At 38.8% G+C, this 24503-nt stretch overlaps 1 protein-coding gene across 2 annotated transcripts in view; it reads right to left on the bottom strand.

Annotated features, from left to right (window-relative positions):
• The window catches only part of AFF2 (ALF transcription elongation factor 2), a 477143-nt gene that overhangs the window by 439159 nt on the left and 13481 nt on the right, over positions 1 to 24503 (bottom strand). For both annotated transcript variants that reach the window (XM_067548102.1, XM_067548101.1), the window contains exon 2: positions 12731 to 12859. The gene's annotated coding sequence lies outside the window, so the exon portion shown is untranslated. The remainder of the gene's footprint in view (positions 1 to 12730; positions 12860 to 24503) is intronic.

The raw sequence follows: 24503 nt of genomic DNA, 5'->3' as shown, positions 1-24503 counted from the left end.
CACGTGGGTCCAACAAAGCAATACCTAGCCCTCTGTATTTGCATTTAATGCCTAGTGAAACCCCTCTGCCCACCCAACTCAGTTTAATGATCAGTCTCGCAAGTGGCCTGTGTCTTGGCTGGGAGCTCTGATTTATTTCAATTGTCTTACTCCAAAAGGAGGTTAACAATTTCTTACATTTATCCTAAAGGAAGCGTGATGTTTCACCCAACTTCCAGCATGACATAGATGTCCAATCCCTTTTTGAATCTCGCTAAATTCTTGGCCTCAGACTTGCTGTGGCAATGAGTTCCACAGTCTAATGTTTCATTGTGAAGACAGTATAGTGGCTGATTTTGAATCACTACTACATCATTTAAAAAGGGACATGATCTTGACACGTAAGGCTGGGAATCCAGTCATTAATGTCTGTGTGAGAGAGCAGGATGGCCAAACAGCCTATATGCTACATACAGTTTGTTGCCTTTCTGGAGACGTAGGTTGAGTTCAATATGACTTGGCTTTTTTATTGTGATGATTGTGTGGAAATGGATCACCGACGGCAGATAAATTATATAAATACACAGCCTTCAATAGAAAGAGGTACATTAAATGAAATAGGAAATACATGCTACCGTATACCCATGTACATCACATGACCCTAGAGTATTCAGATGTGACTGCTGCAGACTGTAAGCCAATCCCTGATCATGTATTATTGCAGTTTTAAATGACTCTGCAAAGCAATAATGAAAAGAAACATTCACTTATTTCAATTAAGAAGGTCTAAGTTATTATTCGGAAGGTGGGCTAGAAACTGCCAGGGTGACTAACTACCTCAATAGCACAATATGTTTTGGGGTTTTTTTTTAAACTTCACTAGAGCCACAAAAGCAGAGTTATGAAAAGCAACCTGACTGATGTATTGAGCTCCTGGATTTCTACTGTGTAGGAACGAGTGATCATACAGCTTAGTAATGACAGGAATGATTATCTCTCAGGATGGATGTAATGCTACATTTCAGGGCTTAGGTGCATAACTGCTTTTCTCTTATTCTCTTTTTTGTACTTGATGTATTCTAGTCAATGGCACTGTAATTTCCCAAGCCCCTTCTGCTTCCATAAGATGCCCTACTAATGTCTCTGCCTAGCTTCATCCACTCCTCAACAAAATGAAAAGCTCCCATGCCCAAGGCAAAGCCTGTTTTTACTTTGGTTTGTTTAGTTTTGTGCTTGATGTGATGGATCTTAAAGAGATGGTCAATTAAAAGACAGTCAATTAACTCGTTACTAGGGAAGGGTTCCAGATTACAGCATCCAAGACCGACATTTCTATGTTTATGTACAAGATATGTTTATGTAGCATATAGCGTAGGTACTGCCTTTACCATACTGGTCCAAAGTGCCTGAATATTGCTGGGAGGGACTAGGGGATAAATGATCTGCCAACAAAATAGTAGCATTACACAGGATATTAGCCATACCAATTACTGTGACAACTGCACTGGTCCGAAAGTTTCTGTTACTCAGGCTCTTGTACATTAAGACCAATAACTTAGTTTACCAAAAACTGTTCATCAGTAATTTAACATAACCCCCACCTTATGCCCAACCTGTCGCTTCTGATTGGTGCAGAATGTTGGATTTACCCTGTAAGCCATTTATACTTTTATATGTAAGCATTATAAATGTAAGCCATTTATACATTACAGAAGCATGGTCAGCATTCTTGGATATATGAATGGATATTTACCATGAGGGAGATTTTTTCAAAAGCACCGACAGTCAGTGGGAGTTAGGCACCTAATTTGCATTTGAGTCTTTAAGATCTCCCCCATCTATTTGATACCACCTTTTAATCTCCATCTTTTTCTGCACAGGTCAATAAAAATATCAATGTAGTTGTTACTTTATTTTTCTTGTTCTCCTCTATAAGTTATAAGTAAGCATTACTTTTGAAATGCCAGTGTTTATTTTGTATTTTCTTTAATATATTTAGGATATATTTAGGATGTTGACAGCAAGTTTGACACTTGCACATACATTCTTGTACCCACTTCATGCAAAAATAATTCATACAAATGGCACACACTTGCTAAGGAAAAATATCCCTTTAAATCACCCAATGTAATATCTTTAGCATTATGCAGTTTCCCCTATCAACATAACTACTGCCTACTAAGCATGATGTTAAATCAGCAGCTCATCAAATAGTCTGATGTTAGGATAGAACAAGTTTCTGATGGGGTTGTGCTCCCTCAAAGAATGAGGGGTTTCCATCACTCTCTGAGATCTCAGTCAAATTAGGTGACTAAAATCTTAATGCATCAATCTTGTTAATTCTCTTGCCAGTGCATAAGATATTGAAGTAATAAACCACAACCTGTTTCTTGTGGTGTTAACATTATTAGATACTATAATAGCTGACAAGAGCACCGTTTTCCTATTAAACTTTAACCAAAGTGACAAGGACGTAGTTCTTGGGTGCGTCTCTATTTTATCTTCTCCCCCCCTCACAAACCACTGATGACTCATCCAAAGTATTGACCTTAAATTCACCCTGCACCACTTTGGTTTCCACATAGTAAAACATTGACATGTCCTTTCATAACTGCTGATTTTGAAATTCATGAAGCTTGACACCCTGTCAAATGTTAAGTTCCTGCTCCAAACCATGGAGACTTTACAGCTTCTCAAGAAAACAGGTGTGGAAGTTTTTTTGTTTTTTTTTAAAACATGACAAAACTGTATTTTTCCCTAATCTCCATTCTCAAAGACGGCTGAACCATTTTTTTTTTTTAAACAAACAAAATTCAGTCCATGGAGGACAGACAGAATGAAAAATTTCAGCATGGATTAAAGTTTCTCAAAGTTGTAAGCAACAGAAAGCAGGGTCTTATAATGGGAAGTTCTGCGGATCCTTTAGTACAAACTCTGCCTATAATGAACTATCTTCATGAATGAGAATGAATTTAACTGTTGGGTCAACCTTGAATCCTAATGCAAGAAAAGCTTCTGTAAAGGTTCCCATGAAGTTACACAGACTAGGGCACTTATGAGAACCAGAGTTATAACTTTAATGGCAACTTTCCAATCATCAGAATTTTGTTCATTTGGGACAAATATTTGGATCCGTTCCTTCCTATAACCCATTATCCCCACCCTTTATTCCAATGTACTGCTTTCTCCTCCCAAAACTATGCTTTTTGCCATTGGCCACTACGTGTGTATTCCCTGAAAGTAATTCTTAAAAGTATTCTACCACTGTATGATTTTACACGCGAGGGCTGCCATGGTAACAGAACACACAATTTAGTGTATCCCAGGGTTAATGTGTGCTTAGACACAGAATCTGCAGACACACAAATTACTGCCTCCCTATAGGCTGCTTCCGCTGGCAGGATTTTGTTGTTGTTGGACACACACTTTATACAAGGGAGAGAGAGAACAGACTCTTTTCATCTGCTACTTCCTCCCTTGGTGTTGTGAATAATAGGATGTATAATAGAGAGGTGTCCTTTTACACATGGAGGTAGAAAAGGTTAAGCAATTACCAATATTTTACCCACAAAAATATACTACACTCCAGGGAAGTAAATTCTGAACTAAGGAAATAATACATTGTACTGGAAACGAACAGACTATATTTTGTTAAAGAACTGGTCTTATCGTAATGAACAAAGGTTCTTATCCCAAATAAGGAAAATACCGTTTTTAAAAATAAATGTATGAGGCAAAAGAAGAGCTTTGCAGAATAGCAATGGGATTTCCTGTGCTGCAGCTGTGTGCTATTACCAGCTACAGTATATCACTCAAGTGCTGCTTTTAAAGGGGTAACTGTCAGCCTACGAGGATTAAGTTTGAGAATTTGCAATTCATCATCTTTATTTGGAAATCTAGTAGCTCGCTTCCCAAAATTAAATACTTTCTGTATCATAAGTATACTTTTCAATTACTTAGAAACATGGACTGCATTTGATTTAAACAGATAAACAAATTACAAACTCTTGAATTTCTATTAATTTAAATCAACAGTTTAAAATTCAGACTAGCAAGTATGTGACACTTTTTGAGATGTCTTAATATAATTATACCAACAAATTTTCCTGTTTGTCAGAATCTGCAACATTAACTCAATTTCTTAAAATATGATATACTTCACTGCCATTATTCAGGCTGTAAGAATCTCAAGTCCCATTAGTCTTTCTGCATAGATGTTTTACTGTCACAGAGCAGAATTGGGCCCATACGTCGCTATCCTCTACCCTATCATTTTAGTTGCCCTTTTTGGAACCTTAACCAATTTTTATTTTCTGTTCAAAATATAAGCCCCACAACTGCAAACAAACAGCAATAGACTTGTAGTCTCAGTAAAATGGAATTAACACAGCTGTTCTCAGAGCACTGATTCCAGAACCCAGGCAGAAAAAGAAAATCTCAACAAATATAATTCAAGAAGAGAATGGACGAAGAAATGTAAAAACAAAGAAGAATAACAGTGACTTTTTTTCTTTTAAACCAAAAGTGAACCTAATCCACCTACACAAGGAAAGGAAATAGCTAATACCAGAGAGAGTGAAAGAGAAGGAAAATGGGAGCCTGCAATTTAAATGACAGCAACTGATGCAATTACTTATTTTTAAACACACGCTACATTCAATACCCTAATTGTGCATAGAAAATATATGCACACACAAAATTGGTACTGTCTGTGCATATGGACACCTGCATATGTAGGTGCTATTTGCATATGAACATACTTGTGCTTGGATGTCCACACATATTGTGTGTGTGTGTGTATATATATATATATGTGCACACACAAAAGTGTGTATTTTGCAGATGAAATTCAGATGCAGAATTCTAAAGATTTGGCTCATCAGGTTTCATAGATTAATAAATGCAAGGGTAGTAGGAGACATTAAATTACCCATTAATTATACATTAATAGAGAAATCCCTTCCTGAAGGAGTACAACACAACACTGAGATTATGAAGAAGCTATCATCTTAATTTACTTCGTTTCAGTACATTATTTCTCCAGTGGCTGATTTTACTGGGTGAGTAGAGCAATGGCTAACAAAAAAAACGTAATCAATACCATTATTAAAATACATCCACCTATTTGCTAAAAACAGTAAAAACAATACTCATGCTCAAGATGGCTGTGGCTTGCCAAAGGGATGAAGTAAAGCCTTAGCATGTATCTGAGAATTTGGGGAAATAACCCAAGGTTTACACATGTTGACATGGGCACGAAAAGGGAACAGTGTGATTTTCAGAAGCACCTATGCGATTAAGGAGCAAAAGTCCCTCTGACTTTCAATTGGAATTAGGCATTTTTGAAAAAATCCCACCCACAATATTCCCTTAAGTGATGCAGAAGCCTTGTTCTAGCCCTCTGCACCAGAGTAGGTTTTCCCCTAAATTCCTTTCTGAAGTTCTTTCCTAACTTTACTGAAGTCAGTATAGTGGAAGTTTCCATCATTCCATTATTATTAGCTTACAGACTTCTTTTGCCTGTTATATTTTACTGAAAGCGTTGATTATTTTGCTTTCTATATTTTCATTTCTATTAGCAGTTTCCTAAAGTTTGTTGGTACCAAGTTTATTAATACACTATTTTTAAAAAGGGAAAGATTGGATTTTATTCCCACATGTCATTTAATTTTGCAAACACCTGACCATATTGACCAAGAAAACACAACACCCTTGAAAAGTGCAGACTGTGCTGATGGACTACAACAGATGGGCCTGATCCTTTCCAGGGTAGTCAGCGTTTTCAGGTTTTAATAGTAGGAAATATACAAAACACCTTAGAAGTGACTGAGGCCTAGGAAAATGGTAGAAAGAACAGGTTTTTTGTTTGTTTTAGTTACATTTTCTACAACAAATACACTGATAATCCTAAATGAATGAGTAATGAATAAATCATTGCCAATAATAGAACTGGTTGAAATTTTTCTGACAGGGCAGTCCCACCCCCAACCATCAGAAAATGCTGATTTGACAAAATTGAAGTGTTTCCCAGCAACATATCAGTCTGTCAAAGTTTTTGATGAAAAATTGTGAAAATGAAACGTTTTGATAAAGTCAAAGTGAAATGCAACTTTGATTTTCCAAAATGAAATTTCAGAATTCCTGTAGAACAGGGGAAAAAAAATCCAAGTTTCAGAATCGCCCATGGAATGGGAATTTTGGTTCCAGACCACCCTAATTACCATCTTCTTTAAGGGCCTAATCCAATGCCCACCAATGACAAAAGGAGCCTTCCACGGACTTCAGTGGATCAGGCTCGGTGTTAAAGGAAGAGTGAGTACTCATTTTACACAAGGGAAATAAAACAAACAGTGAGGTTAACTGAAGTCAGGGGCAAAGTCAGCAAGAGAAGCCAGGTCTGATTTCTAGCCCTGTGTCTTAGCCACAAGACCATCCCTTATCCTTTGAACACACATGAGTAAAGAAATGCAGAATCTTTGATATACTACACTCTTTAGGTACTACAAGAGCTTCCAAAAATTGATTTTACATAGCACAATACTAGATATGTTAAAAACCCTACACACAATTTTGAAATGTTTTACCTTAATGATTAAGTAAATTTTCCTACTTTTATAGGTTTACATCAAACTCTTAAAATTCTGCGATACAATTTTCTGGTGTAGGAGTTTCAACAGAACAGAAACATAATTTTACTCAAAATCTGGCCAATTTTCACAGGAGCACTTGCACATGCTTGCTCATGGTGATTTTCGAAGCTTAGCAAACAATTTTGCAACAAGATTAGTTTTGATTTTGTAAAACAAACACAAAAACCACTCCTTTAAATCTGAGTCGTCTTCAAGTAAGGAATTTTCACATTTTTTACACATCTCACAGCTATATGGTGGATCACTATGTGTAGAAGCTCATGGACTTACACACACACACACACACACACACACACACACACACACGAGTTTACTACTCTAACACTTATAGGTAGAGGTGATAGAATTTGCACTAACCAAACCTTTTATTTTAAATGGATTTTGCCAGTGAAAATGTGTTACCACCTGCACCCAAAGGTGTCAGAAACTTGCACCCAACTACAGACCTGCCCACACACCAGTGAAAGCCAAATTGAGGCCCCACTCAATATCTGGCCCTCTATATCTTCCTAACAAGTGAAAAATTTCAGATTAAAATATTTTAAATTACGTATATCTGCTTTGATCAAACCTGCAGGTGCTAAAATTGGCAATGATTCCTCAAATTCTCATATATTCATTCTCCTTTTCCAGAAGTACAGCAGAGGACACATGCAAAATCTGAAATAATAAACTCACATACAGTATCTGGATTCTCCAATCTGTCATGCTGGTGTAATAACTAACTCCAATGACTTCAACCAAATTACACCAGTTTAAGACTGATTTCACACTTAAAATAATCTTAAATCTACGGTATATACAGTATAAAGTTGTAAAGATTCCAAATGTATGTTGCACACACCTAATATTAGTGTTGGACTGAAAACTGCACTGAAAGCAACTGATTAAATTGAATTAAAAAAAAGAAAAGAAACCCTGGCATTCTACCCCTATTATCTTATCGCCCATCTTTCACATGAAAAGAAAAATAAGTGAAATCTTTACATATACCTGAACTTTAACAGCTCTCAGGTTTGCATCATTCACAGACAGACTGTTTCCTAAATGATTAGAGCACTCTGTTATCCCACCTGTTATTGGAAACACTGACGCCTTTTAGGATTATAGCATAATCACTGTAATTATTGCATACAATTTAAATGTACAACAAATGAGAATAGTATCTACACCATATTTCTTTTGTAGTGTTGCTGGAATTTAAGTTAAGCTAATGTAATTTTTTTTTTTTTTTTGCCTAAAACATTTTTTGCACTTTGATAAACCCATAACTCTCTGCAATAACTCAGTTATGCAACTCAGCTACACAACTCTTGAGAATGAAAACAAGAACAAAGCATCTTTGTGCAAAACAAGACAACCACAGATATATATGTATATACAGAGTAAATCGACTAAAGTACTGTCTGAATGTAAGGCTTTAATTTACTCATTAACAATTTATTCCAGTTGTGTTTGACTAAGTATCACTTGCTAGCCAATAACAAACATTACTAATAGATACAATTTAAAAATTATATAGAATAATGAAAGCCGGGTGAATGATCTATGCACCTGTGTGCTGTAAGGGCAAGTGTCCCTCTTTTATTGCTGTATTATAATTAAAAGCAATTAACATTTCTTGGTGCAGGAAGGAAAGAAGATGATGTTCACTTCTCCATAAAGAAAAATGAGCACACATGATGGCATGAAAGTGGATTTCAATCAATTTTTGCAATAATTAAATATCTATGGTTGTCTACTTTTTGCCTGTATCAGAAGTGGTTCCATGGTGAACACGTGAAATTTACAATGATGTTCTTCACATAACTAATATTCGTTATTTTATTTCATTTCCCTAAATCTGTAAAAATAGTGCAAAGTGCTATTTTTCATACGGTCACATGCATCTTCAAGCTGTCCTCTACACCCACTACTTTTCTGCCATAAAACAGCCCTTTTTTAGAAGTAGGTATAAAAATAACGTACGTGAGGTAATAGCTCACTATTAACATTACCAGTGGTAAAAAAGAACGCTCATGACATTGCAGTTACTATGGTAACAGTGCTCTGAAGTAGAAAAGAAAACAGAAGTGTAACATTTTTAAATTCTCAGAACATAAATGGCGGCTGCTGTACTGAGTTTTCCTGCTCACATTCATGTGAGTTTTCCATAAATCCACAGCAGAAATAGTCTTCTCTTAGTTAATCTCATTTGGTCTCCTGTCACAGTCACAGTAGAGGGAAACTAAGGGATTGTCTATATGATCACCTAGTTTGTGGCAAGCTGGAGTACGACTCTACTCAGGACCAGCCTGTCTTCATGTGTGGCATTCTATCTGCCTAGGTACTTACATGACCCTTGTGACTGTAGTGTACCAGCACCTTCCACATATTTACAACATAGAAATAAAATCTTTCTTCCTTCCCACCCTGAAGGTGTCATGTTTTGTTTAGTTTGTAGGATGAGGGGGAAAGAGTGTGGGTGATTCGTTGTGAAGAACTTATTATGGAAAGTCTCAGCCAAAGAAATGGGCTTGATATTTAGTCCTCAACGTGCGGAGGTCCATGACCATTCTTATCTCTTGGGGCAGTGAGTTCCACAGTCTTAGTCCAGCTCCTGATAAAAGTTCTCTCTCCTGTGCTCATGAACCTTCCTCCTTTTGTTGACACTTTCATTGTTCCAGAGGAATGTAGAGGTCATGGGAAATTATGGCTGTGGAAGGAGAGATCGCCAGTCTTTCCAGTTGCTAGGGCTAATTACATGGAGGGCTCTGAATTAATCTGGACTCTATCAAGAGGGAACCAGTAGAGAGTAGAGCACCAGAATTATGTATCATATTTGTTGGAGTAACTTATAGGGATAATGGCATATGCCCCGAACACATGCTCTGAAAGTTCACCTACACAGTTCTCATCAGTATAAATATATCCATTTTACAATCCCTTTCACAGGGTTGTTGAGAGGTTAAATTCATTAGCTATTTCCTAAAAGGATACATGACACTGATAAAATATTGCACTTCCACAACAGCAGTACTCATTAGCAGTACTATTGAAATAAGTAGCATGTTGGGCAAAATAATCTTTTGTTGACAGTTCTGTTCACCCTATAAAATTTCATTATGAAATTTTTCTTGATTAATATAGCCCAGAAGGACTTTGCTTCGAATATTCTTTGTAATCATTCATAGATTGTAAATGCAATCACAAAGAACGAGGAGCAGCAAGCAGGCTTATTGTTTAATAAATTGGATGAAAACATTGAACTTTTAGCATGTATAAAGAAGCAAATATGATCGCCAATTAGCTTAAATCCCCAGTCAAACAATTAAGTTGTGTCAGATGTGGGATTTTCTTTTAGTTAATAATAAATGTTGTTTATATAGCACATATTTGCTAATCGCATTCAGGATGTTTCCCCAAAGCAAAAGACACGTGGCACCAAAATACAGGTGCAGTACCAGGGCTCTAATCTTTCTGTGACCTCTGCACAGGCAGTCTCTGGGCCCACTAGGAGTCCCACTGAAGTCCTCGAGGATCTGTGAGGGTGCACCTGCGTGGAGTTCCCTGTAGGATTGGGGCCTAGGAGTCTTACAAGTGTAAAAATAGGTACAACAGATGTAACCCACTGCAGTATCATGAGGAAGTTTTAAAAGACAAAGCTAAACATATGGCTCTTCTCGTATAGAGAAGCAGAGCATTCTTTAAATCTGAGGTAGAAGCAGAGGTGTGACACATTTCATTCCATGTCTGTATGTCTTTGCAAGCAAATTCCCTGTTCCTACTATGTTTAAAAGACAAGGTGTTGGACAGGGCCCCAGATGATCAGACAGGTAGTTAGAACCCACCTATCAATGTGCCAACAGCCTGCCAGTGCAGAACCCAAAGAAGTGGGTATGCAGAATTCTGAAGACCCTCAGCCATAACATTACTGTCCCATTCTACAGGACTAGATCACCTTTTCTTGAAAACCCAGCATGTTGTAGAGTGGCACAACTATAGCCCAATTTAAGCCTTCCAAACTTCCACAATGATTGCCATAACGGAGTGGAGAGGAATAGTCACAACTTGATGACATTCTTTAGAGAACAGAAAACATCCCTGATTGTGGCTGACTCCTAAGCAAAGGCCCGTTCCAAGCCAGAGCCCATATTAACCAGCTCAAGTATCCATTATATCAAAAGTGTGGAGGACTATTATTCATTACATCATTACTGAGTCCAACACTTACACCTCTAGTCACCAGCCACTGCTGTCCTTTGACCTCTAGGGACAACGCTGGTTGCTATTCTCTCTTTTAGCCTTATCGTTTCTTTGCATATTACGTTCTTCTGCGATAAAGCATCATCACTATTGTATTCAGCAGGTATTCCGGACAATGTTTCACATGTGCTCTTTATTATGGGGCAAATTCTGAGAAGTCCCAACATGGCAAACACCTTTCAGGATTTTACCTCATATTGATAGTGTTGTACCTAATTCTGTTTACTGCTTTCTCCACTTTCTAAAGAGATATATAGAGAGAAGTGGTAAGGAAAAGAGACACAGTTATTGTCTCAGTGTATGTCAGCTACGCAGCGATCGATTCAGCAGGATTGATTGAGTGGATAGCAGAGACCTGCTCAGTCGATCCCAGATGGGCTTGCTGGCTGACGTCGGTAATGTACCTCCCCGAAAGGAGTAAGACTGTGTTGACAGGAGGGCGTCTCCCCTCAATGTAGCGTTGTGAAGACGCTGCACTACGTGAATGTAAGTATGTTGACTGGAGATACTCAAGCCACATTACGTAGCTTGCGTATCTCCTGTTGACCGCTGGCGGCAGTGTAAACTTAGCCTCAGTTACCAAGATGACAGACCTTATGTTAGCCTCTTGCCAACTCAAATCCCAGGACACAGATATATAAATTTAACAAATCAAACAAATCCTAAAAGAAGACAAAGGACCTGATTCTTCTGTCACATTGATCAGTTTTACACTGGCGTAACTCCATTCACTTCAGTGGAATTACTCCTGATTGACAGGGATTTCTGCAGGAGCAGAATCAGGACCCAAAATTTAATATTAGGCTGAATAAGATGGGGAACAGAACTATTTCACAGGCAATCTCTCCCCAGCCATCATGCATAAACAATGCACAGCAGAACCTGAAAAATTCTGTTGAGCTTATCTTTAACCACTACTGAGCATCACTTTTTTTCCCATTGCCAAAAGCAACAGGTCTTAACAGATCTAGTGTGAGGCCCATTGTTTAAAACTGCCACTAACTGCTCTTCCTCCCTCTCTAACAGTAGGGGATTTTTCGAGGCATGTAGGAGGCGGGTTCTTTGGAGCCATTATAAACCTTGTTCCCTGCAGGATCTCCTTCATTAAATAATCTTTTAATGCAACATTAACAGTAATTGCAAGATTACAGTTCGAAATATTTGATAACATCACACAAGGTAGTTGAAAAGCTACTGATCTCTTCTCTAAAGCTGGCAGTGGGGGAGAAGGGGGCAGCCTACTGTTCAGTGCCACCAGTGCACAGAACTGAAAGCAATGTAATCCATTTGTTATTCCTTTTGAGCCATGAGAGGTGCAATGTATGGAGGAGTGTATGCAAATCAATGGATTTGGCTTTGGATGGGGGGGAGGGGATGGAATTCAAGGACAGCCACATCCGCATGCAAGTCTTAATCGATTCATGAAATGGAGGCGCACTAAGCATGCATTGGGGGAGATATTTGCTCCTCCCCCTCCCCCTCCCCCGCCGTCTGTTGTAATCTGTTTCTCCTTTTAGACAATCAATATTGTAGGTAATTAACTTTATCCAAGGCTTACCTAGGTGAAGCCATGCTTCTCTCCCACTCACTTTGTTGATATACATGGGAAATGGATGGTCATGGATTGTCAGTTCTTTGGAACATACACTAGATTTGGGAGAATTTACAAGCTTACATTTGGAAAACCACCAACAAAAAGATGCTCAGCCTCATAAATCTATATTTTCTAGATTATTGAAATGTCCACAATCTGGATACTCCAATAACAGTGATTGTTTTGTTTTTACACATTTGAACGAAGGGAACCCAACCAAATATCTGACATCTTTCCAATCTAGGAGAAAACTGGGACTTACTCTTTTGGAGATTTACCATGACTGCTGCGCCCTTCCAATATTAGGTCATTTTCTTCCAGACGCCAATCCTCTTCTTCCCGTTCATTTGTCTAATGTCCACCATTGTTGATTGGCCACTGCTTCTTTTTTCTGATCAAAAGAGAGGACAGTAAATCTTAAACCCATGCTCGCTGACTGACAAGATGTCAAATATTGGGTGCATTCCCTTAATTCAAACTCCCTCTCTCCTAGTTTCTCACTATGTGTTTTACTTACAAGAATTGGTCACCCATTTGTGAAGAGTTACAGGAAGATATTGTTTTTCCTTGTCATCCCTACCTCTCATTTTTCCACAGAGAAGTTTTCACTGTGATCCTAAGGCTGAATCATCATTTAATATTTATGTTAGAAAAATAAAGCATTTCCATTTTTCCTCTTATCTGCAGAGCTACTCGTGACTTCAGTTCTAAAAAGCCCCTCCCACCCTGATTTCTCCCAGTGCTTCTTTGCTCCTTCCATTGTCAGCACTAGAGCTGGGCTGATACTGCAAAACCTTTGGGAGAATATGCACTCAAATCTTTAATGAATTTGTATGGGTCATGCACATGCATGTCTCTGTTAACTTTCATGAAGTTGAGTGGTCCTGACACAAATGTCTGCTGAAAGTCACCTGTGTAAATACTCATGGACCAACGTTTCAAGTTACTTGTATAGTCTAGAAGTGCTTGCATATTTGTCCAGTCAGAAAATAAGAATGTGACTTATTTGACCACTCTCAACTAATCTGCACACAGAGAAATACATGCAGTCAATCCATAAATTTAAAAATTTTCCACCAAAACTTTGCTGGATGCTTTCGAACAAACAAATTCAAGACTATTCTGATGGGTTTATGGACACGCCATAAATCTAGACTCCCTTTCTGTTCATTGTTACACTATTAGCTGTATAGTAATTGCTCAACTCTAGTCTCTCTGCCACTCGAAAGCGAAGTAATCAGATAAACATCGCATCAAGCTGGTATGGATGCGCTGAAGAGACAAATAAAGAGAGAAGGCACACTTTTCACACAGGCACAGCTCATTCAGAAGAGTTCTTGGAAAGGGCTTGCAACTCAGCACAGAGCTGTGTTCGGGGAGGGGGGGGAGGGAGTCTGATAGCCAAGTTCTGGCATATCTGAGCCTATGTGGTGAAGTGCATAAGTGCATTAGATGCTTAAGTGCGGCGATCAGAGTTTAAATTCTGACTGTGATAACAAGTGAAAATGAATTTATGATCTTGAGCTAGTCTTCATTCCATATCATTCACAGAACCACTGCTTAACTTGGCACAGTTCGGCATAACTGGCACCTCTGTCAAAGTCAAAAAAGGTCTACGTGCTCCAGGTCCAGATGTGGCTGTGCACTGACTGTTGCATGTAGGAACTTTGCACAATGCCTGCTTGAACTATGCTACATTCTAGCCAATGCCAGTTAACCTCCCATTTTTGTGAGAGGTAATTCACGATCGTTTTGAAACAAAACAAAAACAGTTTCATGGACTCCCTGTGCAACAAACTCCAGGCAGCTCAATCTCTTTCAGGATAAAGCTGTTGTTTCATGCTTAACACAATCCTTACTAGTCTGTTTCTATTAGTTTTTATAAAGTTTGCTGAACTCAGCTTCTGTTTCCCATTTCCCAGATGTACTGCCACAAATACACATGAAGACAGATATGGGCCCAATTTTCAAACACATGGGACTTCACAGGATGGCCAGATTCTGCCTTTCCAGGCTCATATTGGCACTTAGACAGATAAAAAGGCCATTTTAGGTGCCTATCTAAGTACCCGTTTGGGCATCAAAACATGGGATGTGATGACCAATTAAGGCCTCTGTTGGTGAAAACTGAACACACAGAAGCATGAAAACTGGGCCCATATCCATCTTCAAGATAATGAAGTGGCCTTTTAAGAGGAGACTGGTACTGTAGTATAAAAAAAACTGTGACAAAAGTGCTCAACATATAGCACGAAAAGATTGAAATAGACTGCATTTTGTATGGAAAACAGGTAATCTAGTGATTGAAGGCTATTAAATGAGGGACTTAGACTCCAATATTGTCTCAAAAGAAAGGGAGTTTACAGAACTCCTCTCAAAGCCAGAGCAGAGGTTCTGCAATAACTATAGAATCACAGAGATTTATTGGAACACTGCAAGTACCAACTCCAGCACACATAGGGAGGACTTGACTTCCTACTAAACCCTCCAAGATCAGATATAACATAACATGCAGGAAAACAATTTAACACTAAAATAAAGATAAAAAACCATTTGCTGTTAGAGGTACTGTCTTCACGGGTCATTACAGTTCCTCTGAAATGCAAAGAGTTAAAATAACCACCTTGGGTGCTGAACATGGTGTCCTTTTGTTTGATAGAGACTAGTGCAGACATATTGGGGGATTTTATTGACCTCTGAACCACATAATTGGGGTGGAAGTGGGGTTGGTTCTGAGGCATCACCAAGATACTAGATGCAACAAAGGAGTTAATGTGGTGGAAACCATCCAGGTGGCAGTGAAAAGAAAGCGAGGGATGGAATCATGGTGAGGGTGAAGGGGATCGGAAAAGCCTGGTAGGAGACAAGATCATAGGTCATCATGTTTGATACTTTTAAAAACACTGATCCATTTTATGCAGGATGATAGAAACGGTAGCATGGCCTAAAGCAGAACTAGTTCTGATATTGGGTCAATGCCGACAGAACCTTGCACCCAGGTGGAGTCCCAATGAAGTAAATGGATCTAGCCATAGGGATTGTATTGAGGCTTAGAGGAATTAAGCATGGAGCACGTTATATGGTGGGAGCAGCATTTCTGATGAGCTTCCTGAAATGAGTACATGTGGACAAATATACATGTTATCGGTACTGTTACTAACACCACCACCACCCTCTTATACTTGCAATTTGTAGTTACTTTGTAGGTACTGTTAGTGTTACATACTATCCACAAATAGCACATAATGCTTTCTGAAAATTTATCTGGAATATTCCACAAAATGAAATAAAATAAATAATAAAAAAAAAACGAACAAGATTGATCTTTGAAGGAAGTTAAAAAAAAAAAAAAATCAAAATCAAAGAAATCCAGCTACCCAGATCCCAGGGAACTCATAACAATAGTGTTTCTGCAGGATGCATTAGTCAAAAATTCAGAAAAGTCTAAAATATTTTATAATTTATATAGAATATACATACCGCTGAGTACGAGGTATTCTTTCTGCAAGAAAAGCCAGCAAGTGGCACCTCATTAAACAGGACCTAGACTTAATCTAACTTGGAACAGATAAAAAAAGAAAGGATTCATATGAAGCTATCCTGCCTGGGGGTTTAATCTCAAAGCTTTTGAGTATAATGAATGAATTAAGTAGGGCAAGTGATTAACAACAAAGAAGTGATCACATAATAAAAACAGAAATTGTATTGAATTTAAAGCAATGTTTTCATTGTTTATGGACAGGACCCTGCTGAGATTTTTTTTTTTATTATTATTTTAACTCTTAAAGAATAAATAGGTAAAATGTACTACAGTGTATGCTCTAGAGGTTTAAAATGGGGAAAGACATCCCGGGGAATATGTCATAATACCTAAATAATGAAACGTTCTGATATCAATATTTGTATCATTATAAAAATATAATTCAATCTGTAGGAATCACCAGTATTTTTAAAAAATGCTTAGTGTAGAGATATAAGCATGCAATAAGCACCATAAAAATTATGATGCTTTATAAGATTTGAGTGCGTTACAGCTGGTTTGGCAATTAGACAAAAGGCATGAGACACAGCTAACACAATGGACCATTGCTTGAAAGATTGGAGTCTGGAACTCAGACTGAGTCCCAGCTCTCTGGTTGGCAGGGGCTGTATAAGAGATTGAAAACCAGGCATTCAGGGTATGGGTACACTGCAATAAAACACCCACAGCTGGGCTGCTCAGCTGACTTGGGCTTGCGGACTATAAAATTGCAGTGTAGATGTCTGGGCTCTGGCTGGGACTTTATGGGATCCCAGAGCCCAGGCTCCAGCCCAAGCCCAGATATCTATACTGCAGTTTTATAGCCCTGCAGCCTGAATCTGAGACAGCTGGCACAGGCCAGCCACAGCTGTGCTATTGCACAGTAGACATACCCTCTTTCTCCAGAGAACTTTCTGGTTGAACCAGGGACAACAAATATTGATGGACTCTGGAACTTTGTCTAAACTGGCATTTCTTCTGCAGTTGTAAATGAAGTTAATTGATTTGAATTAATTGGCAGCCAACTCATGATTAAAGGTTAGGACTAAACACTCCACAAATGGTTGTGATTTACTCTACGGTAAATCACAAGTGTTTGTGTCCCAGCACAAATACTTGAGGGATGTCTAGATTAGCATTTACAATTGTATTGACTATTCTATTCTATATAGGATCTTATTGCCCACCACCCCCTTGTGCTCATCTCCCTCCTAAATCAGTAGTATTTGCAATCAAATTAAATCTGGACCACAAATTCTAGTTTGGATGAACCCTGATGGAAGCAGCATCTAGATGATGGTCCAACTAACACAGAGCTGAGAGTGAGAAAGCTAAGGGAAAGTTTCCACTGTAGAATTAACTCAGATGGTCAGCACCCACATCTGAACACATGGCTTCTCTTAGCCCTGATGTGAGCAAGTCATATGGAAAGTCATGTGGAAAGTCATATCCGATTTAGAGTGCCTCCTAGCTGATATTCAAGATGAAGTCTAAAGGAGCCACACTTGACGCAATGAGTCAGCAGACATTAACCGACTGATCTCTGCAGGTTTCTAACACCTGCCAGCAGGGTGAGAGCAGAGTCCTCTTTACCCGTAACAATTCTAATACTTACATATCTCAAAGTGGGTGTTGTGAAGCCTGTGATTGATGTGTGTGTGTGTGTATGTGTGAAGTGCTTTGAGATCTGAAGAATGGATACCTAGAAGTGGTGTGTAAAGTGCCGATAATATTTGTCAACGACATTCTGATTTCCATCTCATTTTTAGAGATGGGTCTGAACCATCACCTCAGCGCCAACTCACTTCCCAAACTCTGAGAAAGATCTGATTCAAAATTGGTGTCTCAAAATTATTTTCATGAGGAGTAACAATCATTATGTGCATTAGCAATGCTACTCACTGCTGTGTTCTTAAATGGCTTCCAGTATTGTGGGTGCCATGTTTTCCACCTTCCATTAAATATGGAAATTAAATTGAGGATGGAGGAGGAGGAGATTTTCAGTGGCAGAGATGGGAGGGGGAGGGCACTTCCTATTGATTTTCAGGTTGCCTAATTCCCTTAGGGTTTCTTAACAAATCCCAGCCTCAATTATCTGCAGCTGCACCTATTGAGATAGCAAACTCTCTGGCCAGAAAGCCATGTTGCAGGCACAGATAACAGCATCTGTACTTTTTGAATCTGGGTATACTTTACACACAGTCTCCATTTACAGTCTCCATTTCTTATAAAGTGAGACGACTTAATTGTTCATCCTTGGCTACCACTTCCTCTTGAGTGCATGTTGGATGTGAACATTCTCTAAGCCTTGCACTTGAACACTGAAAACAGGCAATGTGAAATGGATACGTAGGTGAATAACGGAGTGATGCCTGTGCTATCTTGTGTGCCATCATGGAAAGAGCATCTATCAAATGACTGGAGGACAGAAAATTTGACAGCCAAGTGCCATTCCTTTCTCCTGCTAGATGAAATTTCCAGCACAAGTGATGAATTAGGGTCCAGCAGATATGAAACGAGTTGGACAGAGCACCCTTTTAAAGCCATTTAATGAGATAAAACCCTATTGTTTGCCATGGCATTTTTCCTGCAGCTTTCACAAAAGAACTAATGAATTCTCAGTGTGTTAGAAGTTCCTCTAACAGAAGGGAAACAAACACCAACAGCTTGAAACTTGAGATTCCAAGGGGTAGGTCACAGAAAAAAAAAAAATCTTGATTTTTTTTCCCACTATGTCTATGATCAGCTCCTAGATTTCCTTTTCCGCGCACTAAGGTATTTCTGGATAAAGAAGCAGAGGATAAAGGCAGTAATTGATGATATGATGCCCACAAGCCTCAGCAGATGTGATCTCTTGTAATGAAGCATGTGGGCCTAATTTGGCAGTACTTCCTACCAGGAGGATCTTCTGCAGGATATCTTACTAAACCTAGGTTGGGTTGGCACCTGTGCCTTATTGAAACTGGCATAGCACCTTGTGAGTGGGCATAGTGCCAGCACCAGATGGGTAATGAGATCTAGTATTGCATGTGCAGCTAACTTTAAGTAGCAGGGGCTGGGGTCTCTTTCAGGAACAAACTAGTGGTGCACACTGACACAATTCTCAGGCCTGGATTAGCTTTGAAAATCTAAACTAGCCTCTGCAGGTGGGTGCTGAGAGATGATGGTTTGAATGAACCAGGATGTGAGATCTGTGGGGGTGGGGGAAGTGGGCAAAAACCAGCATGATGCTCCTAGCTGAAGCAGTTCCCAAAAGGATGTACCACAGACCTCAGTTAAGAGAGATTTGCAGCCTCGCCACTTTTTCAGACAGCTACATTTGGCTTAGAAGCCACAGTCCACAGCTGGAAAAAAGTACTTTTGACAACAGCATTGTAATTTATGGATCGGATGTCAGCCAGTATAAATCAGTGTCACTCCATAAACTTCAAAGGCGTGATGACAATTTACACCAGCTGAGAATTTGGCCCGATGGTCTGAGATATCCTGATGACTTTCAGTGTTCCGTCAAAACCACTCACTGATTTTTTTTTTAAAAAAAGTGTATTTATATTCAGAGTGTATAAAGACACATTGAGCCAAATTCTGCCTTGACCTCATGTAGCTCCATGTAAGCCTTCCCCACTGGAGCTGCTTGGAGTGTAAATCAGGATAAAGTTACATCCATTCCCTGATGCTCCTCTTTTATCTATTGTAAAAATATCTCTCCAGTAACTTCCGTTAGCACATTGATCTCAATGTTTATATGCAGGCTGACATTATAAAAGTCCTCCCCCGCCAACCTGCCCTCCAACTACCTACACTGCCTCAGAAAGCTGTCTTTTGCTTCAAGGACCACAAAAACCAGAGATTCTGAAGCCAGATTCAGACAAACCTCTGAACTTCTTTAATATTCAAGAATGAACTGAACAGTTCAGACCAGGCCATGGACCTGAGCATCTCCAAACTTCTTGGACATTGAGATCCAGTGGTTCTCTAATGCAAGACTTTCCTCAAAAAGCTAAGAACCGTGGAATTTGGAGATTCTCTGTTACATGATGTTACAACTGTCCCAGTTTCATCAAAGCCACATTATTTCCTCTTAAATGGGTCAGCCATTGTCAAACAAACACTATATACTTCAAGACCAGTGCATGCCTTCTTTAGTTGATGTTTGGCTATGGCATAAATGTATACTGGGTAAAGTGCATTGATGGAAATCTGTTCTTTATTTCTTTCTGTTTAAAGAATAGTCTATATTTCTAGACCAGCGGTTCTCAACCTTTTTTCCCCCGAGTACCACTCGGGTCAGGTACACTCACTGTACCTGGCCCGAATGGAACTCGGTAAAAAAGCGGGAGGAACACTTTCGGCAGCGGCGGGGATACATACAGAAACCAATGCCCTCCGCCGAAACCCTGCCACCATTTCACAACACTCCCAACCCAGGCCTGTAATTAACAGTAACAGCCCGGCATAAAAACATGGAAATCTCAAAGCTAAGCCCATTACTACTTTGCAACGCAGACAGCATACATTGCTCTGGGACCTTCTCCATTAGTGTACATATTATATTCTTGTATTCTATTGCCTTACAGTAGATTTATTTATATTTAACCATGTTACATGCATGAAATGAAACCGAATGAACCACACGCCGAGGGACTCAAGAAATACCCAACAGGCACAAGTTTCATAAACAGTTGTATTCTGTAACAACATTTTAAACTGTTTCAGACAAAAACTTCCTTGAGTGACAACATCTCCAGCATCCTATCAGTGCAACTTTCATCAAGTGAAGACTGAGGGGAGTGGCTGGCAAAACAGTGCTCAAGTCAATGCTCCTTTAAATGATAAGCTGAATGAGTGATCCTTCAAGCAAAATAAAGGACAAATGAGCCGGATTTTCCTGTATGGATGCAGTAATACAAAAAAAACCAACTAGCTGCTATTTTTTCTTCTTTAGCTCAGATGTGTTTATTTTTCCCCCCCACACACCAGTGGGTTTTTTGTATACTAATATTTACAGTCCACACAGTCCTCCAAAGGAATTTGCTTTATCACTCCAAAAAATGTGAGATGTAATATCACACTTGTAAAGAACAAAACACAATAAAAACAACAGAGCATATAAAACATACAATGTACTAGCAGTTTATAAGCAGCGTTATTTAACTGTACCAAGAGAGGCTGTGGAATTTTGAAAACAGTAGACCTCTATTTATTAGGGTACTAGAGTTAAACAGAATGATGAGTGGCTGAAATGTGCTCATTTCAGTTAGTAACAAAGTGCTTTTAAATACCCTTTCAAATGAGGGAAGAAAGTCAGTGAATCAAATTCACTACTGGCAATGTGTCTTGTTCCGCAATGTCTGGGAGAAACAGGGACTTTGACGAAAGTTCCCTTGGCTTAGGCTCAACCTGGATAAGGCAGAGGTGAAGTGTTTTGAAGAATTGACAAGATCTAGGATTCCCTCAGTTGAGAGTATCTACCAACCTATGGCCAAAGTGGCTCGCTATCTTACTGTTCCCTAGTCCTCGATTCCATGTAGACAAAAAAGGACCAGAAACAGTCTCTGGCCACTAGCCAGCCTATAGACTGTGTCCTTTCCTCTCAGGTGGGGAATCCTTTATAGTTTACCTTTTCTTCAGTACCTCCAATCTAGACACTTGCTACTTATTGGCTATGCATGGGGTCCACCTAACAACTTTAGCTAGAGCAGAACATGGCTACTCACTTTCATAGTAGGGCAACTTGATGAGCACATACCTATACCTGTGTTTCATATCCCCCAAAACTTTGATGGCCAACAAAACACAGTTTTTACATGAGATGAATAAAAGGAAGCAGGAACATAGTAAAAGGAAACAGCTGTTCAGAATCTGATACTATTTTTGGAAACACAGTTTCCCAGTACCCACTTTGTTCTACTTTGGGTTTGGGCTGACTGTGAAAAACACATGTGACCTGATCCAGTATATTTTAAACAATGATGTGGTCAGAATGTGCATTGGGCAGTATCACATTATTGATACTCAGTAAAATAAATGTGTTAGGAGATGCATGCATACCTTAAACAATTTCTGACCTACACAACAATTGCTTTATTAGGGCAACAGCATCTATTACCAAGGAAAAAGAGTCAAGTAGGCTTTGTTCTCTCTCAAAGACAAAGATGAGAAAGAATAGGATTAAGGTGAAGAGAAGGATTTCTTTGAATAGATAAGAGCTAATTATACATTTTCCATGACCTCTACTGGAAAATGGAATGTGGAATAATGCAAGTAACCTCAATTTTTTCATGCAGTGTTTTAATAGATAGCTCTTTCTTTTAAGATATATGTATCTTAAGACTGGAAAAGGGTCAAAGAAGAATAAACTCGTACCCCATGGCAGCTACAGAAGCATGATAAAGAAGGACAATATCAGATTAGCTACTAGTTTTCAATCTCATTGTTTCCTGAAAAATAAAATTTGATAATGAACATACTCTATACAAGCTGTGCAGAGCAGATCTCTTTTCCAAAAATGCACAGAGCAGTAGTAAAAGCCAAGCCTGGCCTCAATGACATCCGTTGCGGCATTGTTATCAAATGCCATCATTTTTTGTCACAGATCTACAATAGTCGCAACTTTTTAAAAAAAAAAATATTAGTTTGTCTGTGGCATCTCTAAGCTGGCACACCAGGACTGACAGATGCTTTAGTTTTACTTTATCTTCAACTTATATGGCTTCTCATTACACTAGCTACAGCTCAGCATATTATTCTTCTGGTTTGGAAAGCGGACAAAACGCCATCTGTCTCTGCATGGTTATCAAATCTAATACTGTAATGTGGAAAACCTATTGTCTGAATTGGTACCTGACAACTATACAGTGAGTCAGTTATCCCCATTAGAGTAGAGTATACATATATATAATTTTCAAACTACCATATACCTAGCTATTGTAATGTATGTACATCCTAAGTAATAGTTGACCTCTGGTTCTTCTTGTGTATATATGTTTCTCTCATGCTATTGACATGGACTGATACTAATTATAGACTAGAATGAAAAACAAGGAGGTTTCTCAACCGTATAGACTCCAAGGTCACTACGAGTAGAATGGGTGTTATTTTGTTTGTTTTCTTTAAAAGGAAGACAGTTGGATAAAAGGAGGTGAAAAGGTTAAAGGGAAAGGAAAGAATAGGATTTCTTCTTTGTGGTTCAATATGTAAACAGATTGATCCAACAAAAAATCTTTCACTAAGGGAGTTCCCTCCCAAGACTTTAGAAAAGAGAAAAAACACTAAATTATATAAATAGAAAAGCGGTACGTAAAGGACAAACCAATCCTGCCTGTAAGCTGCCAGGCATGGAGATTTGCCTCCGCTGAGTTTCTTCCTGCTGAATATCATTATTTGTTCTGACTGCCAGTGATCTGATTGGAAGAGACCTGCTTTTGCTCTTAACCCAACATACATCCAGATACATGCAGCAGATAAAAACCATTTTCTGCATTGCATCTAGCATTCACACGCCCACTCAAGGATGCAGTTTGGCTGACCACAAACTTGAGTATGCATTTCAAACAGACAGGAGAGTCTCCTATTGACTAGTATGAAACTAGAATGAGCACTCAACATCACTAGGGGAAATAAATTAGCCTTCATCAAATGTGCACAGGAACTTTTATCTGCTTTTTTAGCTTGGGGTACCAGAGCACTGTCTCTTTACGACAAGGGTATTATTACCACTTACACTTCCTCTCTGCTGCTGCTTTACAACCTCAAGACATGAGAAAAAGAGCTGGGCTCTACCAACCAAAGAGAGGGTAATGAATTCTACTCCCAATGTGCCCTAGAGTCTGGAATGCAGCATTACTGTTGTACAGTGAGAAACTCATGTTCAACATCCAAGTGAGCAAGTAGACACAAAGTTGATTGCGCCTGGTATGCATCACTAAATTTTAACCGACATAAAACTATCACAAGAATGTCACATTCCCTTTATCTAAAAGATATGTGGTGCTCAGTGTTCCTTCATTCATTACGAAGTGGCCTACAGTTAACAATACGTCATGTCAGAAAAATCCTGAGCCCATGTCTCCTGTCAACTCAGAGTTCATCGACATCTGTGGGTTTACTCCTGATTTCACTAGTGAGGACAATGAGGTCTTCTGTTAATATAGTCAGAAGGGTATTTAAAACCCTCCAGGGGTGTCAGAACCTTAACATGAGAAATGACTAGAATGGACTGAATTGTTTCAGTCCAAAAATATCGTAGACAAAATTGGACTTTTTTAGAAACTTAAAAAAAAAAAAAAAAAAAACAGAAACCAAAAGCCAACAAAGTTTCTGAGATTTTCCTAAAATCAGACCATTTCCATTCCCATTTTTCCATGAAATTGTTTTCTTTACTATGAAGTTTCTCATAAAATACAGACACCTTCCATATAGTTCTAGAAACAGATGCTGAGGAGAAGGAATCTTCATGTTGTATGGAGCAGCACTATGGTGAAGGCCTTGGAAGTGATGTTTCTTTGGGATTTGT

This window comes from Emydura macquarii, unplaced genomic scaffold (assembly GCF_026122565.2).
Source record: "Emydura macquarii macquarii isolate MOO-44397 ecotype Brisbane River unplaced genomic scaffold, CSIRO-AGI_Emac_v2 contig_1253, whole genome shotgun sequence".
Taxonomy (NCBI): Eukaryota; Metazoa; Chordata; order Testudines; family Chelidae; genus Emydura; species Emydura macquarii.
This window is presented reverse-complemented; position numbering and strand designations above follow the sequence as displayed.